Raw genomic sequence first — 13691 nt, forward strand, 5'->3', positions numbered from 1 at the left:
GAAGAGCACCAGTGGAACAAGGCCCTGATGCACTGAGGGGACGAGGCTCCATTGGGGAGCACCGATGGAACGAGGCTCTGCTGGGGAGCACCGATGGAACTATTTCCTCGGGGGGGTTGAGGGAAATGAGGCTCCAGTGGGGAGCATTGATGGTCTGAGACATCACTGGGGAGGACTGATGGAAACAAGGCCCTGGTGGGTTGCACTGAGGGGATGAGACTCCAGTGTGGAGCACCGATGGACTGAGGCTCTGGTGAGGAGCACCAAAAGGATCGAGACTCCAGTGGAAAGGACCGATGGAAGTATTTTCCCAGGGAGCTTTGGGGAATGAGGCTCCAGAGGGAGCACTGATGGTTCGAGACTCAATTGGGGAGCGCTGATAGAACATGGCCGTGGTAGAGTGCACTGAGGGGACAAGAGGAGATTGGGAGCCAGATAGTCTCTTAGCTGATTGCCCCTGGCACTGATCGGGACCCTACTGAACTAACAAGTAAGTCCCGGCTCACCGTCCGCTCCATGCCCACCCAGGGCAAACCCGACATCCACCTCTCCCTGAGCCTCCCACGAGAGGTTCCAAGCCTTCCGCCCCACTTGAGTCCTGGGGCAACCCAGGAGATATTTCCTTTTTAAAGCTCACCGCAGCTTACCTCATTCACCAAGGAGCTAGTTTCCTTTCAGGGGAACTGGAAAGTCAGTGGTCCTTTAGAATTCCACACTCTCCTAAGGACACCTTACCTGGCTCCCGATTCCCATCAGTGCAAATCCCACCGAGATGCGCTGGCTGTTGAGTTCTAAGTCGGAGCAAGGAGGCTGCAGGCCATTACCAAGAGTGTCCCGGGGTGCTGAAGCGGAGTGGTCCGGCACCCCAAAGAAATGTCGTGGACGGGACCTATCCCCAGTTCTTGCCTCGGGTCAGATGACGAAGAGGGTCACCGTCACATGGCTGGGCTTCCATCCCTGCCGGCAGGGGCCCCGTTGCTACCGTTGAAGCTGGAAGGCTGACGTGGGCAGACTGGAGCTTGGTTCCTGGCATTCCATTCGTATGTTTCTGGGAAGTTCTCTTTTCCTCCTCCTTCCCCTTTCCCTCTTTCTGGCATAGGTTCCGTCCTCAGAGATGATCTGTGAACGTTGATGGCGTTCCCGGGTTCCTTGCATCCGGTTAGCCCTAGAAAGACTTCTTAGTAGCCTGCCCGACTTTCCTCATTGCACCCCTATGGAGACAGTCTCTAACTAGAGAAGCAGCGTGTCCTAGTGGATAGAGCATGGGCCTGGGAGTCAGAAGGACCTGGATTCTAATCCCGGCTCTGCCACTTGTCTGCTTTGTGACCTTGGGCAAATCACTTAACATCTCTGTGCCACGTCTGTAAAAAGGGGATTAAGATTATGAGCCCCATGTGGGACAGGGACCATGTCCAACCTGATTGCCTTGTATCTACCCCAGTGCTTAGAACATTGCTTGGCACATAGTAAGCACTTAATTACCACAATTATTATTATTATGTATTAGCTGGCGGAGAGCAGCAGCTCCATACAGAGCCTGGTGCCCGGTGCTGCCGCGAGGGCTCTGCTTTTCCCCAGGCCTTGCCCACTTTGTGTGCAGACCTGATTGATGTGCCTGCCACAGCCGGGCCACATCACTTGATGGCTTGCTTCACTCTTTCCTAGGGTGCCCTCTTCCTCTACCCCTCCTTCCTTCTGGCCTGCCAGCCTGCCTCTGGTCTGTCGGGGCCGGGCCGGGCTGGGCCACTCCTGCTGCACCCAGAGCAGCTGCTTGCTAGAGCTGGTCAACTGGCATGAAAGCGACCTTTGCTCCCTCCCATAAAACTGCCGGCCCTTGTGGGTGCTGGGAGCGGGTTCCTCTGCAGTCTGGTGGAAGTGACGCTTCCTCACATTTCCTCCCAGACCTTCCGGACGCTCGTGGGACGTTATCCAGTTATTCTCCCACCAACCCTCTGAGAGGAGCAGGGGGAGGAATATTATCCCCACTTTCCAGCAGAGAAAGCCACAGTTCCCTCCCTCTGCAGTTCTGCCCAGGGACTACTCTGCCACCCAGGACTGTAATTTGTGGTCAGAGGGCAAGTTCCAACCATGTTCAGTTTGTGGTTTTGTCACATGATGGAATCGGGTGGTGAACATGGTTGGGGCTCCCCGCTCTGACCACTAATTACAGCCCCCTGAGGGACAGTGAGACCCCATGCAGGGTGGTGGGGCCCCCTGCAGGCCTCAAGCAATCAATCAATGGTATTGATCGAGGGCTTACTATGTGCAGAGCACTGTACTAAGCGTTTGGAAGAAAACAATAGAGCAGAATTAGCAGACACGGTCCCTGCCCATAACGCGTTTACAGTCTAGAGGGTGCAGATGTGCCCGATGAATCAGTTGGGATCTGCGGGCTGTGGGTTGTGGCCAGAACTCTCAGACTCCCTCAAGACCACCTCCACGACAGCATCAGCCTCTCCCCCCCAGACCTCCTGGACCTCAGCAGTCCTTACGCACGTACTTATGGCCCATGGAAGTGGAGAAGGTAGGACATGGGCCGGGCTCCGGCTGGACTGGGGCCAGAGTTCCGGCGGGGTGCACTGCCTGCTGCTCATTTCGCTCCTTCGGCCTCCGGCTGCCCTCTCTCTCACTGTTAAAAAAAAAAAGCCACGAAGGGAAAGAAATGTCTTTTGGCCTGGTTTATCTTGGGAAGAGAGCCCTTGGCACTGGGGATGCAGGGAGGCTGGTAGCTGATTTCACAGGAAATTTGTTTTGGCGCATCTTCTTAGGGAAGCCAAACCGGGCTGGAGCTTGGCCCTTTTGTTCTCAAGTGAGGGGGAGGTTATCTCCTGAGGCAGGAAAGAAGGTGAGAAACTGCACTGCAGAGTTCCCCGGGAGCCAACTGTTGGCTGAAGTGCCGAACCCTGCAATCTCCACCCATTCCATAATTTGTTCTGAAAAAGCCAAACCATTGTTAAGGGAAAGCCTTTAAAAAGGGATTGGGAAAACAGCCTCACTTAATTGCTGTTTCCTTTTACGCTGTGTTTTGTAAGAGATGATGGAGTGGGAGAACAGATCGTTCTCAGGGACCCCACAGACCACATGGAAAGAATGCAGGCGGGCAGTTCTCAATTGTCTGTGTTAATTGGGGCCAGGGAAAGCATGGATAATTGAAATCCATAGATAACCCTAAAACCTCATTTGAACCAATAGCTCCAATCTCCTCCCTTCACCAAATCTTTACCTCGAGGCGTTGTGGCTTTGAGGCCCCCCACCTCCCCTGCCTCCGCTCACCTCCCCTTGGAGATGCCAGCGGGATGAAGCAGTGGACGGTGGAGCACTCCAGGGGCCCGGACCACCACCCCTTGAACAGGCAAGAGTTGGCCAAATGGTTCAGTGAGGGTTGCGGGGGGAGGCTTAATAGTAGAGGTCCTGGTAGCAGCAGTTGTATTTATTGAGGGCTTATTGTGTCCAAAGCACTGTACTAAGCGCTGGGAGAGAGTTATCAGGTGGGAATTGGTCTTGGTCCACACCCCTTGGGGCTCATAATCATTAGGAGGCGATCCTCTTCCAGAGGTTTTGTGGGCCCGAGTTTTTTGCCTGAGGAGAGGCCAGGGATGGCCAGAGAGGGAGGTTTCTGCGCTCCAGAACCAGATTCTGGGTGTTGCTAAGTAGCAACTTGGTGTGAGTTACGTAGAAGTGGGGATTATGGTTCACCTAGCGTTTTGATATTTAGATTTTTCTCTCCTTTCCCTGCGCTCCAAAACCAGAGTTTCCCACCACATCCAGTAGCTACCTTTTGGTCTACCTGCTGTGCTACTCTCGCTACAAAACCTAGGCCCACTGGAAAGTGCAAATAGAATTGTTCAAGTGATACCGATTTGTATTTTACTTTGATATTTCTACAGTGGCTCCCGCAAACGTATTTACCCAAGTCTCTCCTGCCTGAGACTAGTTTTTCTGAAGTTACCTCACAAACTGATTGCTTCTTCCTTTGGCACCCTTCCTTTCTCGTGTTTTGAGCGACCTGGTCTGTTCACAGGCTTCCTTCTTCACTACAACACGTTTCAAGCTTCTCATCCATTTTCTGCTCCACTGGGATTTTCCCATAGAATCGTCTAGGGGAAGATTATGGAAAAGCACATTCATTAATTAATAATGGTACTTAAGTGCTTATTCTGTGTCAAGCACTGTTCTAAGCGCTGGGGTGGATACAAGATAATCAGGTCGGACACAGTCCCTTTCCCACATGAGGTTCATGGCCTAAGCAGGAGGAAGATTTAATCCCTATTTTTCAGATGAGGAAACTGAAGCATAGAGAAGGTAAGTGACTTGCCCAGGTGACACTAGCAGACCAGAGATTGAGCTACAGTTAGAACACAGGTCCTCTGACTCCCAGGCCCGTGCTCTTTCCACTTGGCCATGCTGCTTCCCATCTCCTCATTCCAGCTATCAATCAATCAGTGCTATTAATTGAGCACTTGCTGTATGCAGAGCACTGTACTAAGCCGTTGGGACAGTACAGTGCAACAGAATTGGTAGACATGATCTCTATCTTGTAGCTGAGAGTTTTGAGGGGGTAAATGACAAACTCCTTTTAAACCAACACTTGAGGTCCACGCAGTGGACCGGTACTTGAGATATGGGGCATCAGCTGGGGGAAAGGCCTCCTTTCCGCTGCCCTGAAGCCCTGGAGAGGGAGCTTCCCAGCGTCCCGACTTTCAGTTTCAATCAGCGGGGCCTCTTCAGGTTGCTGGCTCCAACTCTCATTCTTCCCCTTTCATTCTGGAGCCTGCTTCTTGCCTAAAATGTTTTTTTAATGGTATTTGTAAAGCACTTATTATGTGCCAAGCACTGTATTAGGCACTGGGGTAGATATAAGCTAACCAGGTTGGACCCAGACCCTGTCCCACATGGGGCTCACAGTCTTAATCCCCATTTTTCAGATGAAGTAGCTGAGGCACAGCCAAGTAACTTGCCCAGGGTCACACAACAGGCAAGTGGCAGAGCCAGGATTAGAACCCAGGTCCTTCTGACTCCCAGGCTCGTGCTCTACCCACTCGGCCATGCTGCTTCTCATGTTTCTCTCCTTGACTCAGTGTCTGTCCCTGCTGCCTCCTGTTCCCAGAAGTGGGAACGATCTCCCCTCTCGGGCGGGAACAAAGCCTGCGAACCACTGACGGTCATCGTCTTCTTGCTGAACTCCCTAAATTCGTTCTTCCTCATTCCTTCAGCCAGCTGATTCTTCTTCTTTTAAGAATGGGGATCCTGTTTCATGCCTTGCATCCTCAGCCTTTCCCTGACACAACTGTTTCCCTCGATGGAGCAGAATGCTCTGGGGCCAGGATCCCGTCTGGGGCTGCTGCCCAGATGGTCCTTTTCCACTCTAGGCCTCTCCTCCTTTTCATTTCTGGTCCTTTCCTAGTTTGCAAACACTTTCTCCATGTCATTCACCTCCTCACTCCCTCTCTCCTGCATCTCTTCCTCTCCCCGGCCTCGCATCTCAACTCCCTTCACTGTACCCGTCTTGGGGCACATTGTCAAAATCTGAACTTCTTGCTAAGGGCTTTTAGCAGGGGTCATTCAGGAAGAAGGAAGAAGCTATATTTCCAAGAACTGTTTGTTTTTAAGCATTCACTATGAGCTAGGAACTATGAAACATTCAAATAGATACAAGATAATCGATTTGGACACAGTCCCTATCCCAAATGGGGCTCACTGTCTTTTTCCCCAGTTTTCAGATGAGGGAACTGAGCCCAGAGAAGCTCCATGACCCGCCCAAGGTCACACAGCAGACAAGCAGAGAAGCTGGGATTAGAACCCAAGTCCTCTGACTCCCAGACCTGCAGGTCGTGCTCTTTCCATTAGGCCAGCTGTTCCCCTTGCTCATGCTGGTCATTAGGTATTTGGTTGCAAGGATTAGATTGGAAGTGATTGCTTTGATGTTTTCACAGGGTGGGGGAATTCTCCCCTTTTTGAGTGCCACTGGCCTGCAAGCTAAAGAACATTTCAGCTCCGAGTGTGCCAATTAGAGCCAATTAGACCTCAGACAGATCCACCGGGATCCCTACCTCGGAAGCCGGCCAGGCCGGCCAAGAAGTTGACCGTCTGGAGGTGTGGAGGTCTGGGCCCCTTCGGTGACGGTCAAGGGGGGGACCGGCCTGAGGGGAAAACGGGGGTCCCACCCCCAGCTCCCAAGTGGTGCTTCTGCCCCGGGACCTATGGTGGGTCCTTTTGAGGCCAAAAGCCCCAGAAACCTGAGGAGCACTACCACTCTCCTCTTTACAATTCAGGCTGCTCTGAAGACCCTCCACCGTCACTGCCGACGGCATTGGTGAGGACACGGGCTGGATGTAGACTTGGCCAAGGGTCACCCCCAGGGGACCCCTGAGGCCAGAGAGCAGTCAGAGTTCTTGGAGTGGAATTCCACCCAAAAGACCCTCCAGCCAGAGCTGGCGTGGGGGCTGGGGGGGGGGTCTCAGGAGGCCCTGTCAGGGCTAGGTTATGTGGTCCGGGTGGGCCTCCGTCTTCCCTCCTTTTGAGTGAGAGAGAGAGAGAGAGAGAGAGAAGACCCCGGCCAGCATGGGCCAGGGCATCCTGACTGTGGAAGGATGGCGCTTTGGGAGAAGTTCCTCTCCAGTCCCGTGGACCATAGTCGTTTGGTCCAGAAAAGAGAACTCACTTGGGAACAGGAGGCAGATAGTTCAGGAGGAACGGCGGCAGGGAACGGAGCGGGTTTGGAGTGTGTCGGAGCTCAGTCTTGGGGCACAGCTCCTCCTAATGAGGTGGAGGAGATGACTTTTCTGGGCCTCACACGGTTGTCCGGGTCCTCTCCACGCGCCTGTGGCTTCACGGTGCAGCAGCAGGGTCATTTGCAAAAGGAAATCAATGCCTGAACCCAGAATGGGGTTTTTCAAGGGAGGAAGAGGGAGGCAGTTTATGCAAAATCAATGCTAATTTGAAAGCGTGTTTATGACCTGGATACAGCTGCTGGGTGTGTTGCCTGGAAGCAGATGGTTGGCGTGGGTAATGGGCTCTGCCGCCCGTAAATCATTTTTTATAAACTTTCCCGAAGACTTTGGACTCCTTTGATCCAAATTCAATAAGGATCGATTCTGGTTGTAATAGAAGCCAAGCCATTACCTTATGCCCTCCTACCGTTCATTCCTTTCCACCTGTTTTCAGCTTCTATCTTTTTACCATTTCCAGTGTCCTGTTATCAGAACACCTGCCCCTCCGTGCCGGGGTTCCTACAGGACCACTTATCCCTACAGTAGCGGCCATCCGGGGCCTGCTAAAGAGGAATGAATCTCCAACTCGCAGCAAGCCAGGGGTGTTGAGCTGAAGGCGCAGGGGTTATTTCCCTGTCCCAGGAGGAATCAACAACTCAGTGTTTGTGGCCACTCTGTAAGGCTGGAGCCCCGTGCCCCTGTGCCCTCCGTGCCTGCTGGGATAATGGTGGAAACTGGCTTGAGGTTCTCTTCGTGTTTGGCTTTACTGAGAAGAGCAGTTATGTCCCACACAAGTATCGCTTTACACAACCACCAATAAACCTCAGCAAATGAACCTTACTTAGCATATAAACACCAAACAGTGAGCTGTTTACTGTTAAATATTTACCATGAAGCATTAGGAACATTAAAAACTGGTTTTTCTAGTTTCCGCCCTCCCATCAGATGCCTTTGAAGGACCCCCACACCCTCAACCACCTCCTCCACCCTATTCTGACTCGCTGCCTTTTCCACCCCTCTGGTGGGCAGCAGCGGCTGCTGGTGCTACTGGTCCTCCCCCTGGGACTCAAGCAGGAAGGGGTTAGCTCTGCCCGGTGCCTGACCCAAAGGCACCTTACGCGTGTTTCCAAAATAGCGACCACTTTGATTGATTGATTCGATTTGAGGAGGCAGGGAGGCGAGAGAGAGGCCAAAGCTTTCATCAATCTGAGACATTGAAGGAGTAACCCCCCACTTCCATCCTGCCCCACTCCTAGAGGCCTTCCCTGTGGCACCGTGGGTCTTTAACCCTTTTCCGGTGGGGCCCCGGGGATTTTATTTTAACAGTAGACAATTTGCTATTCAACTTTCGCTGTTGCTGGAAAATCGACATCACGTTATATCCCCAGAGGATATGTCGACTTTGTGTTTCCTCTGACCTCCCGAGCTCTGTTTAGCTTTCGTTAGTCATCTTGTCCTCGTGTTCACTAGGCACTGGGCAGACTGGAGACTCCTGTCATTCCAAGAAAAGGAGCCTTTTCACAAAAATGTCCACGAGCCTCCGGTTGCCAGCAACGATCCCCGCTCCCCGGCTGACCGGGAGGTGGCCCCTGGCTTGACCAGGAGGAGTGTGATGATTCCTCCTTCCACATGGACCCCAGCCAACGGGCAGGGAAACAGCCCTAGAGCCACTGCGAAAAGTGGATTTGCCAGAAAACCTGCCCGAAGTGTGCATTCCCCAAGGGCCCATACGGCCCTCTCTGAACACAGGAAGCAAATGCCATGCGTGCCCATGCCAGTGCGTTGGCAGAGGGCAGGGCAGACGGGAACATACCGGGTGGAGCCACAGGGAGGGAGCATCCTTCTCGGTCCTCCCTCGGAGGGCTCCTGCAGCCCAAACCCTGGTCACCGCTTAAGAGCAGGGGTATCTTGCAGCTGGCCAGAGCCACACACCTCTATCTGACCTATGGGCAAAAAATGGTACATCTCTCTTGTCTCCCTCGGTTGCCTTCCCCAGAGGGATGTAAATGTAGGAGATAACAACCCAACTACCTTCGAGGAAGCCCAAAAGGGCCTCAGGAGCCCACCTGACTCACCTCTTTTCTTCCCGAGCTTATAAAGGTCAAAATGGATTCACATTCATTTTTTTTTTCCTGGCAGGGTCCAGAAATAGGACCTTTTCTCCGCGTTGACAGGCCTCGCCTTTCCCACTTGAGATCCAGTTACTTGTCCAAGGGTTGGGTGAGAGGTTGGGGGGGGGTGAGGGGAGGGAGAGAGAGAGAGGGCAGGTGGGCCAGGCATTCTGTGCAGCCAAGGGGTCCCCGAGTGCCTGGTTGCGTGTTCTGCACACGGTAGGTGCTCAGTCAATCAGTTTGATTGACTGGTGAGCTGCCCCGTCCTGACACCCTCCCCTCCAAGACACACACACACCCTGGTACACAGGCGATGCTGTCTAGGGACCAACAGATCCAAAGTGAGCCCGTCTGCTGCCCAAGTGTGTCGGCCTTCTTGGAGTGTAGTCACTCGGCTTGGGTTTCTCTTTCAGCCACCCAGTGGCCCCAGGTCAGGTTTCATCTCTTTCCATCGCCTCTCCCGCCCTGATGGAGATCACCAGGTGTTGGCAGGTTCTGGCCTGTGCGGAGCCTTTCGGAATGGTGTTTGTTGTTGGCTGGTGGGTCTTTATTTTCCCTCCAATGCAGACTAATAAGCAGCTGTGAGGACAGAGCTAGTTGTAATCGGCAAGAAGCAAGAGTAAACATTGCGAAAGGCTCAGCGCATACCTAGAAAACCCATGCTGCCTCTTATCGTTCTTAAGGAGTATGAAATTTGCAGAGATAATTCCAAGGGGCGCAGGCTCACTAGCAAGCCAGAAACCATTTAGATCCCCTGTGACCTCACTGGGTGGCTTCGTGCTTCCAGAAAGATACCCCTCTAGATTGTTCTCCCCATCTAAACTATAAAGTCTTTGTAAGCAGGGAACGAGTCTACTAGCCTGTTACATTGCATTCTCCCAAGTGCTTAGTATAGTGCTCTGCACACAATAAGCGCTCAATAAATATGAGTTGATTGATTGACAGGGTTTGCACAGTTTTAAACCCTGAAGGGTCATGCCTTCTGCTCCGTCGTGGGGTTGTGAATTGTTTTCCTTCCTCCCTCTGAGAGTAACCGGCAGTACCCATGCCCAGCTGGGGGCTGCTGCGACGGGTTCTTCCTGCAAGTTGCTGTCATCCTTCCTAAATGCCTTTCTCCATATAGGTAGGCCTGCAAGAACTTGTTGTGCCTGCCTATGCCTATATATAGGGCACCGATGCAAGGTAGTCTGGGAAAACACTTTACCCGAAACCCCATCGAAGTAGAAGGGGGCCTTCTTTCCAACGAATCCCCAGGTTGTACCATGAGGAACGTGTGGGAGCGGCTTCCCACAAAACAGAAGAAAGGACCATTTCTTAGCACCCTGTCCAGAGGTTGTCAGGGAGAAGTGGGCCAGAATCTGGATGAAACCTGCCACCTTCCGCCATTTAGCAGGTCTGGGTCACCCTTCCACTTTCCCACCTAATCCAGTGGTATTCTTCCCTTCCTGTAATCCTCTCAAAAAACCACCTCTTCTTTGAACCCTGCCCAGATTGCCCACCCTGACCAGATGCCCCCACGCTTTGGAATAGGGCATCTCGGTGAACCCGGAAAGTTTACCTCACTACTTTCTCTAGTCTTTTTTAATGGCATTTGTTAAGAATTTATTATGTGCTAGACACTATACTAAACGCTGGGGTAGATACAAGCTAGTCAGGTTGGACACTGTCCATGTCCCGCATAGGGCTCATAGCCTTAATCCCCATTAAACAGGTGAGGTAACTGAGGCCCCAGAGACGTTAAGTGGCTTGTCCAAGGTCACACAGCAGACAAGTGGCAGAGATGGGATTGGAACCCAGATCCTTCTAACTCCGAGGCCTGTGCTCTAACCATTAGGCCATGCTGCTTCCAGATTGTTTTCCTATTTAAAGTCTGGGGCTTGCCCTCTTCACCCCCACCAGGGATTTCAAACTCCAGAAGGGCAAAGATCAGACCGTTATTGTCCTGTGCACAAATTTGACACTTATAGACACAAAGTTGCAGCCTCTGAGCTTCCCCCAGGGGTGCCAATAGGACCTCAGAGCAGGAATCTGATTCTCTGTGGAGCTCTCTTTGTCCAGTAAGAAGTTTCATTCTTGGTACTGAGATATAAAAGCAATCAGGGAGTAAACTTTCCATAAATGCATCATTTCAGCTTTGGAAGTTTTCCCTAGTTGACACAACCTGAAAAATAGCCTGTGGCAAAGATTGAATTAAAATTAGAAAGAAAGCGAGGACCTGGGAGCTGAATCAGCTGGCGGTAAGGTTGTCACTGCACACCTGGCTGGCAGACTGGGGCCTTCCGAAGAGGCTGCCAGAGTCACGGGGCCGCTGGGCCCGGTCCCATGGTTGCCAGAAAGATGGCCCAAAAAAGGCTCAGCTTTTTGTAAGTTTACCATTTACAGTTGGCCCCCGTGCAGCATTTTACCTTTATTATCCCGATGGAGAGAGCTCCGGGCTGGGTGCCAGAAGATTCGGGTTCTAGGCCCAGCTGTGCCGCCGGCTGCTGCTGGGTGATCATAGGCAAGTCACCTAGCCTCTCTGGGCCGCAGTTTCTTCCTCTACAAAGTGAGCATAGGTAGATGATGGTAAGATAGGATAGGGACCGTGTCCAATCTGATAACCTTGTATTAACCCCAGCGTTTAACACCTTGTGAATTCTTAATAAATACCTTAATTATTATAACCTAAGGGTTCTCCTGTGAGCACAAGCAACCTCCCAGGACTCTAGATCAAGCCTACCAACTCTTCAAACTCGGTGCTGTGCCCTCAGTGCTAACCATTAGAAAGGGACTAAGTAACACTGGAGCAGGAAGTGATTCATTTCTCTTCTGCAGACTAAGGGCTGCAAATGCTTTTCAGGCCGATTGGGCAATTGGTGTACAAATGAGGTGCGTACACTGCATCCATAGTCCAAGGCACTAGGAGAGTTGTAAGGAGTAAGGAGGCTTGTAACACCTCTGGTTTATGCTGCCAGACACTATTGTTTTGTGTATCTGTCTCCCCTCAGTTTAGGAAAGGACAGCCGGAACGCCAGCTAGAGTGACAGTGTGGCTTGGCTGATAAGTGGAGGTTATTTAAATTATAAAAGAACGTCAGCTTATTAAATGTGCCCATTTTTGTTGTGAAGGGGAGGATATTTCAAATCTTCACTCTGTTAATCAATAGTAGTTGTTGAGCTCTTACACTCTGCAGGGCCCTACACAGCACTTAGGAAGGTAGAGTTAATAGGAGGTGTGAGTACATGAGAGCTTAGGTGACCTGGAAATGCTAAAGTGACAGTTGAGGGGCTATAAAATGCAGAGATTAAAAATTAAGTGTGGATGGCCTCCTGGAGGAGCTGTGATTTCAGAAAGACTTGAAAGATGGGGAGAGCGGTGCTCCATCCAGCGGATGTGAAAGGGGGCTGGAGTTCCAAGCAGTGGGGAGGGCCTGAGCAAGATGTTGAGGGCAGGAGAGATGAGAACAAGGCTCAGTGAACATTAGCCTAAAAGGAACCGAGTGGGCAGAATCCAAGAATTCAGGTCTTGGAATGTCTGATTTTTAAGTCTCAGGTTTAGTATTTTATAGCTATTTAACAGCCTGGGGATTTGAACATTGAAAGGCAATCAAGAGTGTCAAAATGACCAAGGTAGAGCGTAGGCCTCCAGGCCGTAGGGTCCATATGGGAGTACTGCTTAAGACAAGGTGGGAAGTGCCTGACGGGGCCCCTCCCTTAGGAAGGGGGCCGGGGAAAAGAGAGGACAATCCTCTGGAGATGCTCTCTTTGATGGCTCTGAGCCCCTCCTTCGGGGAGTAATCTCCCCTCACGGTGCACTTGCCTGAGTGTCCTTTGCCCTCAACTGATCCTGCTTACAGAGATTTCCAAACATAAGTACTGTTTTAGCAGGTCGAGCTGCAAGGTGTAGCGGTAGAGCACGAGCCTACTGTGTGACCTTGGGCAAGTCACTTCACTTCTCTGTGCCTCAGTTACCTCATCTGTAAAATGGGGATTGAGACTGTGGGCCCCACATGGGACAGGGACTGTGTCCAACTTAATTTGCTTGTATCCACCCCAGCTCTTAGTACAGTGCCTAGCAAATAGTAAGCGCTTAACGAACACCGTCGCTATTATTATCATTGTCCCTGTCGGCAGCACCAGGATACCTGGACGGACTGTTACGTGACCCCCTAGCTGAAGCCTTATTAGAAACACACCTCCTCCAAGAAGCCTTCCCCGACTAAGGCCTCATTTCCTCTTCTACCATTCCCTTCTGTGTCACCCTGGCACTTGGATCTGCACCCTTTATTCGCCCCACCCTCAGCCCCACAGTACTAATCTCCATATCTACAATTGATTTATATTATTTTATTGTCCTAAATAATTAATTCTATTGATTATTGAATTCCCTCCCCCCCAGACTGTCAGCTCCTTGTGGGCAGGGAACATGTCTACCAACTCTATTACGCTGTAGTCTTCTAAGTGCTACAGTGGTCTGCTCACAGTAAGTGTTCAATAAATACGACTGATTGACTGGGTACCCTCATGAACACCCACCTTCATGATTAAGAATGGACCGTCCAACACCCCTGACACTCCCATCTTTATTTCTGAAGCCCCTGTGTCTCCCAACACAGACCACCTATCACCCCTTTCTCTTCACTGTCTAGTCACACCCTTTTTTTCTAGTCGAGGGAAAAACCCTGCCATTCAAGTAGGTTGAAGAGCCCCAAAAGCCTCATGGCAATAAGTTCAATGATTTCAGCTGTGCTTTTAGCCCAACTTGATTGGGCTGCTCAGGAGGCCATCACAGATGATCAGAATTATTACATGGTGAGACTGACTCCCTTCCTTGGGCACAGTGCTTTATGTGTGACACCACCCCCATACCCACAGACTCTATTCCAGTTTCT

General features: G+C 51.5%; 1 protein-coding gene across 2 annotated transcripts in view; it reads left to right on the top strand.

The window, feature by feature from the left end:
- The window catches only part of FAM120B (family with sequence similarity 120B), a 70781-nt gene that overhangs the window by 38309 nt on the left and 18781 nt on the right, over window positions 1-13691 (top strand). The window lies entirely within an intron of this gene.

This window comes from Ornithorhynchus anatinus, chromosome 19 (assembly GCF_004115215.2).
Source record: "Ornithorhynchus anatinus isolate Pmale09 chromosome 19, mOrnAna1.pri.v4, whole genome shotgun sequence".
Classification (NCBI taxonomy): Eukaryota; Metazoa; Chordata; class Mammalia; order Monotremata; family Ornithorhynchidae; genus Ornithorhynchus; species Ornithorhynchus anatinus.